Raw genomic sequence first — 9,014 nt, 5'->3', positions numbered from 1 at the left:
GGATCGTCACGTACACGGTGCGGCGATGATGCCTTTTGTGACGAGGGGCGGCAAGGACAAAAAGAAGAGAGAAAAAAGAACGCTCGAGCGTGCTTTCATGGGCGCACTAAAATATTCATTGTCTGAAAATGGGCGTTTGTTAGAGTGTGTATAGTCGCTCTGCGCCTCGAGTGGCGAGAGGTCTGAAATACGGGGCGCGAAGCCCGGAGTAGGTGTGGAGGTGTTCTATTATATCTCGAGGCACGAATCCGCTCGAGACCGGTGGGAGGGGGTGGGGTGGGGTGGGGGGGGGGGGGGGCGGGGGTTCGTAACCCCGGAGAAATTCAATATCGTGTTTCGTGGACGCGTAATGGGCGTTCTTCCGATCGGTCGACGATGCGCGAGAGTCGAAAGTCGTCGAGGACCGATTCGTCGGAGAATTTCCGTTCTCGACCGTTCGATCGGTCGGTTTTCTTCTTCCTCGTCCTGTCGGAGGAGGATATTTCGAAAGGCGAAAGTGGTCGCGGTCGCGGTATCCGAACGGTCGCAAACGTGACGAGGTGTTCGAAAGGATCGAGCCACTCTTTGGCGAGTTTCTCGTTGATTTTTAGCGGCGAACCGAGGACGGTTCGCGCTCGGATGCGATCTCGGTTCTTCCGGTGGAGCTCGCGACGGCCCGAGGCCTCGGCGAGGGTAAGGTCGAGGGAAAAAGGGTCGTCTCCGATACGAGGCGAGGACGGAGATTCGTTGTTTCCTCCGAAGAATATGGATTTTACGCGGGAACAAAGGGATCACCCTCGGCGTCTTCGGACACGCGATTCGGGTCCGTCGTCGGCGCGGGTGCATCCGCGAATTTGCATGCGCAAGCACGACGATCGGCGTGTTTGCTCGGCTCGCATATTCGATGGGAACCGCACCGGCGTATCGCCTACCGCGCGCTCTTTGTTCCGTCCTCGTGCGCGAATCTTCAAGAGCCCGGGCTTTCGAGAGCGCGATTCGTCGCGCGGATGGGAAAACGCGCGGAAAACGCGCTCGGTAATTTCGAAACGATCGCGTTTCGCGCGGGAAAGATCGGTTCGAGGGACACCGATGAGCGAACCGATCGATTTCCGATTCGGACCAGAGATTTTTCCCGTCGCGGATAGACACCGCGCGGGTTAAGGGACCGAACGCGTCGGAGCGACCGAGACCGAGATACGAAGAGGGAGAGAGAAACAGAGGGCGGTAAAGGGGTTCGTTCGGCTTGAATCTACCCAGCGCAGTGTGTACCTCTATTCAGAATCATGCGGCATGGCTCGTAAATGGAATAATCAGTGACACGAGGGAACACGGAATACGCTGTTGTCCCGGTTCTACCCTCCCTACCGTTCCCTACCGTTCCCTTCCGTTCCCTTCCGTTCCCTTCCGTTCCCTTCCGGTTTCCCTAACCTCCCGGTTTTCTCGTCGCTTCTTGCTCTCTCCAGCGAGGCTGTCGGCGGCGCCCTCCATGGAAACGATCCCCCTTGGTAGTTGCGGCGATGAATAATCCTCGGATCCACGGCGAGACGGCAAGTTGCGAGGTTAACGAGTGAAAACGTCAACGGCGAGCGCGACAAGAAGCTGGCTTCGAGATACCGCGTCGGTGCTCCCTCCTTCTCGTTTCATCGCGGTTGAACGGTGACGTAACGCGATCCCGCTTTCGAATCGCGCTCGTTTCTCGGTTTCTCTAATTTCGATACTCGCGTTCCCGAGCGTTTCTTCGTTCTCTTCGACGGCGGCGGAACCGAAAGAGGGGAGGAGTCGGAAAGAGGAATAGGCGGAGCCGTAACGAACCACGCGGAGGGAAGGAGGAACGAGCCCGAAGACGGGGTACTTTTCGACGTAAATTGCAAATGTTCCGGAGAACCGGATAATCGGATAATCAGCCAGACTGTTCCGTCTCCGTTCGTCATTTCCAATATCTGCTATCCCCGAGACATCGACCTACGGATCGACGACGACGACGACGACGACGACGACGACGACGACGACGACGGAGTTATCTTCCGAATAAAACTAAAGCGCTTTATCGTCTCGATGGAAAAGAATTCGTCGGCGTTTTTCCTAAAACGAGACCCGTTCGGACCGAGACGGCCGAGAGAACCTTCCTCGCGAGAACATCCGAGTCGATTCCGTCCCGAGCGGAGAACGATCGAGCGTTTCTTTTTCTCTTCCGGGAGAAACAATACCGACGAGGAACGAGCGCGTCTCCGTGGTTCGCGATGTTCGATATCGCGAGCCGCAGACCGCTCGCCGCAAACCGAGCCCCGTAACTCTGTACCAACTGCACTCGCAACGAGACGGTCGATCGGTCGTTCGCGGTCGCGTCTACTTAAATCCGATCGATTCGGTTCGACGTTGTTCCCTACCCTTCCGTTCCCCGTTGCGCCTCGAGAGACTCGATCGCGAGCACATTTTCCCCGGCCCGTTTGCTCCTCGATCGATTTCACTTTCGCCGAAACTTTCCTCCCGTTTTTACCACTCGGAACGTTTCTCGTTCTTACTCTCTCCCTCTTCCGTTCCTCGTCCGCGTCCAAGATCACCGAGCGCGACGCGGACGCGGACGCGGACGCGGACGCGGACGCGGACGCGATACGAGGCGACGAAGCGAAATCGAACGGCGCCGATAACTGCTGGCCATTAGCGATAACGAACTTGCCGTCGAACGAATCGTTTCGCCTCGCGTAACCGTCCGTAACCGTCCGTAACTGCCACCTGCACGGTTCCGGACAAACTTCCGTCTCTCCGTCCAACCTTTCTTCGTTGCCGCTCCGACCAACTTCTTCTCCCCGACGAACCTCCTTTTTTATTCGCTTCCGCGTCCAAGAACGGTATCGGTGTTTCTCGACGTAAAAACCTGGCCGCTCCTTCTTCGAAATTTCCGATCGTCGAGACCGTGAAAATTTACCGAGCCACGGAAATCAGCGTTCGTCTCGTCCGTTTACTTCCGTTCGCGCAACATCGAAGCGATACGAACCCGTCCCGTTGAAATTCCCAACGAGCGAAACAACCTTTTCCATCGTTCCCCCCTCTCTCTCTCTCTCTGGTTCGTCGACGCGACGCCCGTATATCTATCGGTCGTTCGCGTTTCTTCTTACCGTGGCGTTCGTTCGGTCTTTCTCGGAGGACGATGAAAAGCGTCCTCGAAACGACGGGGAATCCCACGACGATAATTGTTGGAGATTTCGCTTTTGCAGCGGCCAGAAGCGGATGATCCGGAAGCGGTTGAATTTTAATCTCTGTCTCTTTGCCGGGACTACTCGGCTTCCTCTTCCCTCGCGTTGCCATCGAACGATCGAACGTGCGCGTTTCCTCTCCTTTTCTCCGCTCGCCGCGAAAAGAAAGAAAGAAAGAAAGAAAGAAAGAAAGGAATACGGATCGCGTTCTTTCGGCCGTCTCGAGTTCCCGTTAATTATCGTTCTTCTGGGTTTCGATCGGTCGGCGATGATCGTTGTCTTCGGGCATCGAACCGTGTAGGGGCGCTCGCGCGTAGATCGTTCGGGCCCGGTCTCGACGGTGCCGCGAGGACGCCGAAATCTTTGCGTAGTTTTCGCTTCGAGTCGTTCGAAACAGCGATCCGGAAAGGTGGTTGGGAGTTTCGTTGGAATTTTCCGTGAGCCGAGGCGCGCGCGTATCCGGTGCACGGCGGTGCTCCGAGAGCGAGGCTTTCCACAATACGAGGTATTAAAAGGTCTCTGTCCGCTTTGCGTTCGCGCAGCCTCTCCGGCGCCAAGAACGCTTTTAATGTTTCGAGTCGTATTAATCGCGAGACGCGCGAAAGCGGCGGTGAAGTTTCACGCGCGTCTCACGGTCGACTCGGCACCGGTAGCGAGCGCCCGGCTCGGCCCGGCCCGCTTCGACCTTTTCACCGATCGTTTTGCGTCGCGCGGTCTCCCTCGAAAGCCACCGTTTCATCTCGAAAAGTTACCGCGAGCTCCGACACCGAACCAGTCGTCGACGTCGCGCGATGCGCTCCGGTAATCGTTAAGAAAAGTTTCGCCCTCGAGCGCGCCGATACGCGGGTCGGAGAGTCGACCGAACGAACGCCGAGACACCCGGTCGTATCTTTGCGCCCGGATGTCAAAGCTCGACCGAAATTTCCCGCATCGAGACCGGAGCGACCGACTATGTTCGTCCTCGGGTTCCGCGGATTTTTCGAAAGCGCGCGATAATTATCGGTAGCTTTGGCTTTCGTTTCGACCCCTTGAGGTTCTTCTCGGCCCCGAGCTCGGACTCGGAACGAAACGGTTCCGCTCGTAGCGCCGGAGCGAGCGAAACGCGCGCTCGAACGACGAGGAAGGAATCCGAGCCTGGAGATCGAGGGAGAGCGGGCGAGCGGGTGAGCAGGCTGGGGGCAGAATTTCGCGCGTGCTCCGCTTCAACCCCCTCGATTGCCGCCTTCACCGCCACCGCCGCCGCCTCCACCGCCACCGCCGCTTCCACCGCCACCGCCGCTTCCACCGCCGCCGCCACCACCACCGCCTCCACCGCCGCCTCCTCCGCCGCCGCCGCCGCCGCCGCCGCCGCCGCCGCCGCCGCCGCCGCCGCCGCTGCTGCTGCTGCTGCTGCTGCTGCTGCTGCTGCTGCCGTTGGATGCTGAGGGTAGCTGGACCGCGCGCGCGAGGTGTCAGTTGTGCGCGCGACCTCTCCCCCGAAGGTGTCAACCTACTCGCGAGCCGCTCCGAGGTGTTTGCCAAAGTCTCGTGCGACCGACGAGTCCGTCCTCGCGCGTTTCTCTCCCCCGGTTCTTCCATTTTCTTTGTTCGTCGATCCGGCCGGCTCGAGAAAAGGAGCGAGCAGCGAACGCTCGAGTTTCCTTCCGCGAGAGGAAGAAAGCAGAAGTTCAACCGTTCATCCGGCACGTGACACGGCTTCAACAGCGCTATCATGTTCGCCGGGATATCCAGAGGCAGCAATGTACGTGAACACGTTTCTATTGCGAGCGCGCGCGTTCTTTCGTCGTTCCGGCCGTTACCGCGAGCGTTGTTCCTCGTTCGGCTTTCCTACCGAGACGAGCGAACCGATTCGAGAACGTTTCCGTCCTCTCGGCGAGGAGGAGGTATCGCGCGAGTGGGAAATTTCTCGCGAACGCGGAGACGAACGCGGTCGCGTTCGAGGTCGACGGGCGAATCGATCTAGCGAACCTTTCTCGGCCCTGTATCGCGATTTCGTAGATTCCTCTTGGTCGGTTTTCGTCCCCGTTTACCTCGGTGTCGAAAACTACGTCGCCCGAGTCGGTTTTTCCGCCAATTTCTCTCGGTCCCTCCGACTTTCCGAGGCGTCCTCGTTTTTCATCGCGGCCGGCTGCTGTCCTCGCGCGCTTTCGACTCGTCCGTAACCCGTTTCGTCGCTCGGCTCGAAATTCGAGTCGTCGTTCGAGTTTGAATCCCGCGGCGCGGTTTTTCGTCCTCGCGGGACGCGTTCTTACGCCGGTGGAAAGGATCGCGATCGGTGCTTCGACGCGACCGAGCTCGGGAAGAGATTCCGCGAACGTTACTCGAATCGGTTTTCCCCGACGAACGTTTCCCCGTCGAGATAATTCCGCGTCGCGTTTCACGGACCGTCGTTCGCTAAGTGCTCTTAATTGAAAACGCGGAAATCCTGAAACGGCACGGAGGACGTCTAATCCTATTCCGGCTGATCCTCGTAGACAAGCGCGGGCAATTTTCGTTTAATCGGAGCGACGGTACCTCGTCCTCGTCCTCCTCCTCGTCGTCGTCGTCGTCGTCGTCGTTGAACGACGAAAGAAGGAAACGGTCGTTTCTTTTCGTTCGGTTTTCTTTTCGCGATTATTCGCGCGACTTTCGAAAAGAAGAACGAAACGAGGAAAGAGGCGCGAACGAAAGTTTCCGACGGGGACGATCGATATTGCTTTCGAGGAACGAAACTCTCTCAAAGGCGCGCGAATCCCCGTTAAAACGTAGATCGAGGGAGATCGGAAATCCGGCGCGCACGCGGACGGATGATCGAAGAAAGGTCGTTTCGCGCAAAGGGAAAGGGCGAGTGCGCGCTCGTCCGCGTTCGCTCGCGAAATTCGGTTTCGTCGACTCGGCGTAAGCGTTGTTGGCCGACGCGAGGCGCGTCGCCCTCCTCGGACTCGAGGCTCGAAGAATACCCGGCACCAGGGACCGGGGGGAATCCGGGGGAATCCGGGGGAATCCGGGGGAACCGACGAGTTAAAGGACATTAACCGCCAGGTTCGAGGAAAGTTTTCCGTGCGGCGCGCAGAATGGACACCGCTCGATTCCCGCTCGGTCCTCGAAATTTACATCCGTCTCGTAGGAATATATACGGCTATTTTCCATTTCCTCCCTCCCTTTCGCGTTGCGCACGTATTTTCCAGCCTCGGAGAATAGCAGGTGAGTTTACTCGGGCCAACTTGTGCCATTTGACGTTCCTCTCTCTCTCTCTTTTCCACGATATCCGTCTCTCCGTCTCTCGTTCCCTCTTCCAGTTACGAGTACACTCGTTCTTTAGTCTGGAAAGTTGCCGGCCCATCTCGAAAGTAAGCTCGCGAAACAACCGCCGGTGTTTCCCACACCACGCGTGCGTAATCGCGCGCCCGTTTGTTTTTCGCTTTTTCGGAATAACTCCGGAACCCCGTTATCGCGAGCGCCGGCGACGACGGTAAACATCGCGGACGATTCTTCCTTTGTTCCGTCGTTTCGGTAAACTCGGGAGGGAGGGAGGAAGGGAAGGAGGGTAGCGCGGCCTCGCTCGCGCCGCCGATTCGAACGGATCGCTCCGGTTCGCGGACACGGAGGATCGAGAAGAGGGTAGAACGGCCGAGCAACGGTCGCCTCGGGAATACTTTTCGCGATCGCGATGAAATTTTCAAGAACCGGAGAAACGCGAGGAAACGAGAGGAAGCGCGAGCGAGCTTCGTTTCCCGCAAAATTAACCAAGTTGTTCGAGGGGAGACGGTAAAAGTTTGCGACCGCGCCGCTTCGAGTTTTGCGATTCGAGTTATCCTCGAAACTCCTCGGGAGCCGAAAAACGGAGATAGCGATTCGCGGTTTAGCGGGGATCTCGCGAAAATCGTGCGGAACGAACTTTGTTCGAGCGTATTCGCGATGCTCTTCTCGAAAGGATCGAACGCCGATAACGGAAGGTCGCCGGAGCGTACGTGGTTTTCATCGCGTCGGGGCGTACTCGCGCGCGATACGATCCCGATGAAACCGCTCCGGGGTAAGGGGTCGCGTTGCGTCGCGTCGCGTCGCGTCGCGTCGCGGCGGCGTAACGTGGCGGCGTCTGGTGCCGCGACGACGCATCGTGTCCGTAATACAGCCTACCGTGCCGTAACGGGGCACAATAAACCCGGAACAGACGGCGTTCGATGCCCCGGTCCCTCGAGCAAGCACGACGATACGCCGTTATCGGTTTCCCGATCGCGGACCACCGTTGCTCGCGCTCCGTCCGCCGAGCCCTGCCTTTCCATCGAGTCCACGCTTTCCACGCGCCCGCTCGAACAACATCGCGAGAAATCGCCCCAGAACCGACCACCTTTCGAACCGCGTACATTGTCTTCGTTTCGCCCCAGCTCCGGGCTGCGCAACGTTTTCCACGGACAAACAATACCGGTTTTCTCGCCGGAGGACGGCCATTGTTCCGAGCTTGTACCCTTTTTCAACGGGAAGCGTCTCGCGGCGCGAGCCGGCTCCGAAATCGAGAAGATATCCCCCGTGACTCGGGAAACGGTTCCCAACCAGCGAGCGAGCGCGCGCCGCTCGATCGAAACGAACCAACGATTTCTCAAAGTGGCCGTACTCGGTATTTACACCGCTCCGGATTGCGTTAACCGGCTCGCGCTCCGCCCCGTGATCGGTTTCGCGAATTTAATTTGTTTTCGATTTAGTCGCCGGACGCACGGCAAATAAAGTTCCGATGCGAGAGCGTAGCGTCGGATCGCGGGCGCGCGCGCGCGCGCGCTCGCGTGCAAGGGTAGCGGTTAAAAGCGTCCCCGTCGGTGAAACGGGTTGCCCGTGGTTTCGGCCGATGACGCGATCGATACATCGGAACGGATACAACGCGCGGCTCGTAATTCACTCCGGTTATAACGTAATCCTTTAATTCGTGCCAATGTAAATTAGAGTAAGCCGGGCAACCCGTCGAGCCCGAGCGAATTGCCCGTCGGGGAGACAACTCCGAGAAAACGCAACGCGATCGAGGCCGCTCGTTTACCGCGTCGGACGATAAATTCCGACCACCGTGGAATCCTGCGACCGAAAGCATTTTCGAGATGTGATTTATCGCGCTCGCGAATACCTAACAAAAAGAGCGGTAAATAACTCGTTTCGTTTTCGACGTACCATTCTTTCGAGAGGTATCGACGCGGACCTTTCGCGCGATATTCGAACGCGGCGCGGAGCGGCGTCGAAACGCGATTTATCTTTCCCGACGAACAACGGAAAACAATTTCCTACGGTGAACGTAAGACGAAATCGGTACCGAGTCCCTCTCTTCGGTATCGATTTAAAGGTTTTGCCGCGTTTTATCGGGATTCGTCGCGGTACGGGCATGAACCGACCGAACGCGGTTCGTTCTCTGGGAACGACACGCCCGTTACTTTCCTTTCGTTCGTCTTTCGCCGATTGTGTCGAGCTTGGCGACGAAAGGATCTTCGTTTTAGCGACGGTTTAACGAACCGCTCGAATCGATCATCGGACCGACGTATTACACCCGTAACGTACCGTCACGTTTTCAATGAAACTGGCATTCGAGTCGGGTTAAAAGACCTCGTACCTCTTCGTGTACATAAACCGCCTTAATGCACCCTCGGTAGCGGGCCATTACACCGCGCGTACCCTCCCCAGCCCTCCCCGTGCCTCCGCGCACCTCCGCGTACCCACCCTCCCTCCCGTCTTCTCGTCGGCACACACGCGCGCGGCGTTAACGCAGCCATTGATACGGACGAACGTACACGGACGCGAGCCGTACTCGCTGCATCCCCATTCAACTTGCCCGTTAACGCGTATTTACGCTGCATCGACCGACCAGTGGGCGAAATTTACACTACC

The 9,014-nt window shown here is 57.9% G+C and overlaps 1 protein-coding gene across 4 annotated transcripts in view; it reads left to right on the top strand.

Annotated features, from left to right (window-relative positions):
* The first annotated feature begins 4,814 nt into the window (after positions 1 to 4,814).
* LOC143151689 (cell adhesion molecule Dscam2) overlaps positions 4,815 to 9,014 on the top strand; it is a 65,032-nt gene continuing 60,832 nt past the window's right edge. For all 4 annotated transcript variants that reach the window (XM_076321042.1, XM_076321041.1, XM_076321043.1 and 1 more), the window contains exon 1: positions 4,815 to 4,914. The gene's annotated coding sequence lies outside the window, so the exon portion shown is untranslated. The remainder of the gene's footprint in view (positions 4,915 to 9,014) is intronic.

Source organism: Ptiloglossa arizonensis, chromosome 9 (assembly GCF_051014685.1).
Source record: "Ptiloglossa arizonensis isolate GNS036 chromosome 9, iyPtiAriz1_principal, whole genome shotgun sequence".
Taxonomy (NCBI): Eukaryota; Metazoa; Arthropoda; class Insecta; order Hymenoptera; family Colletidae; genus Ptiloglossa; species Ptiloglossa arizonensis.
The sequence above is the reverse complement of the archived record's forward strand: the minus strand, read 5'-3'. Positions and strand labels throughout refer to the sequence as shown.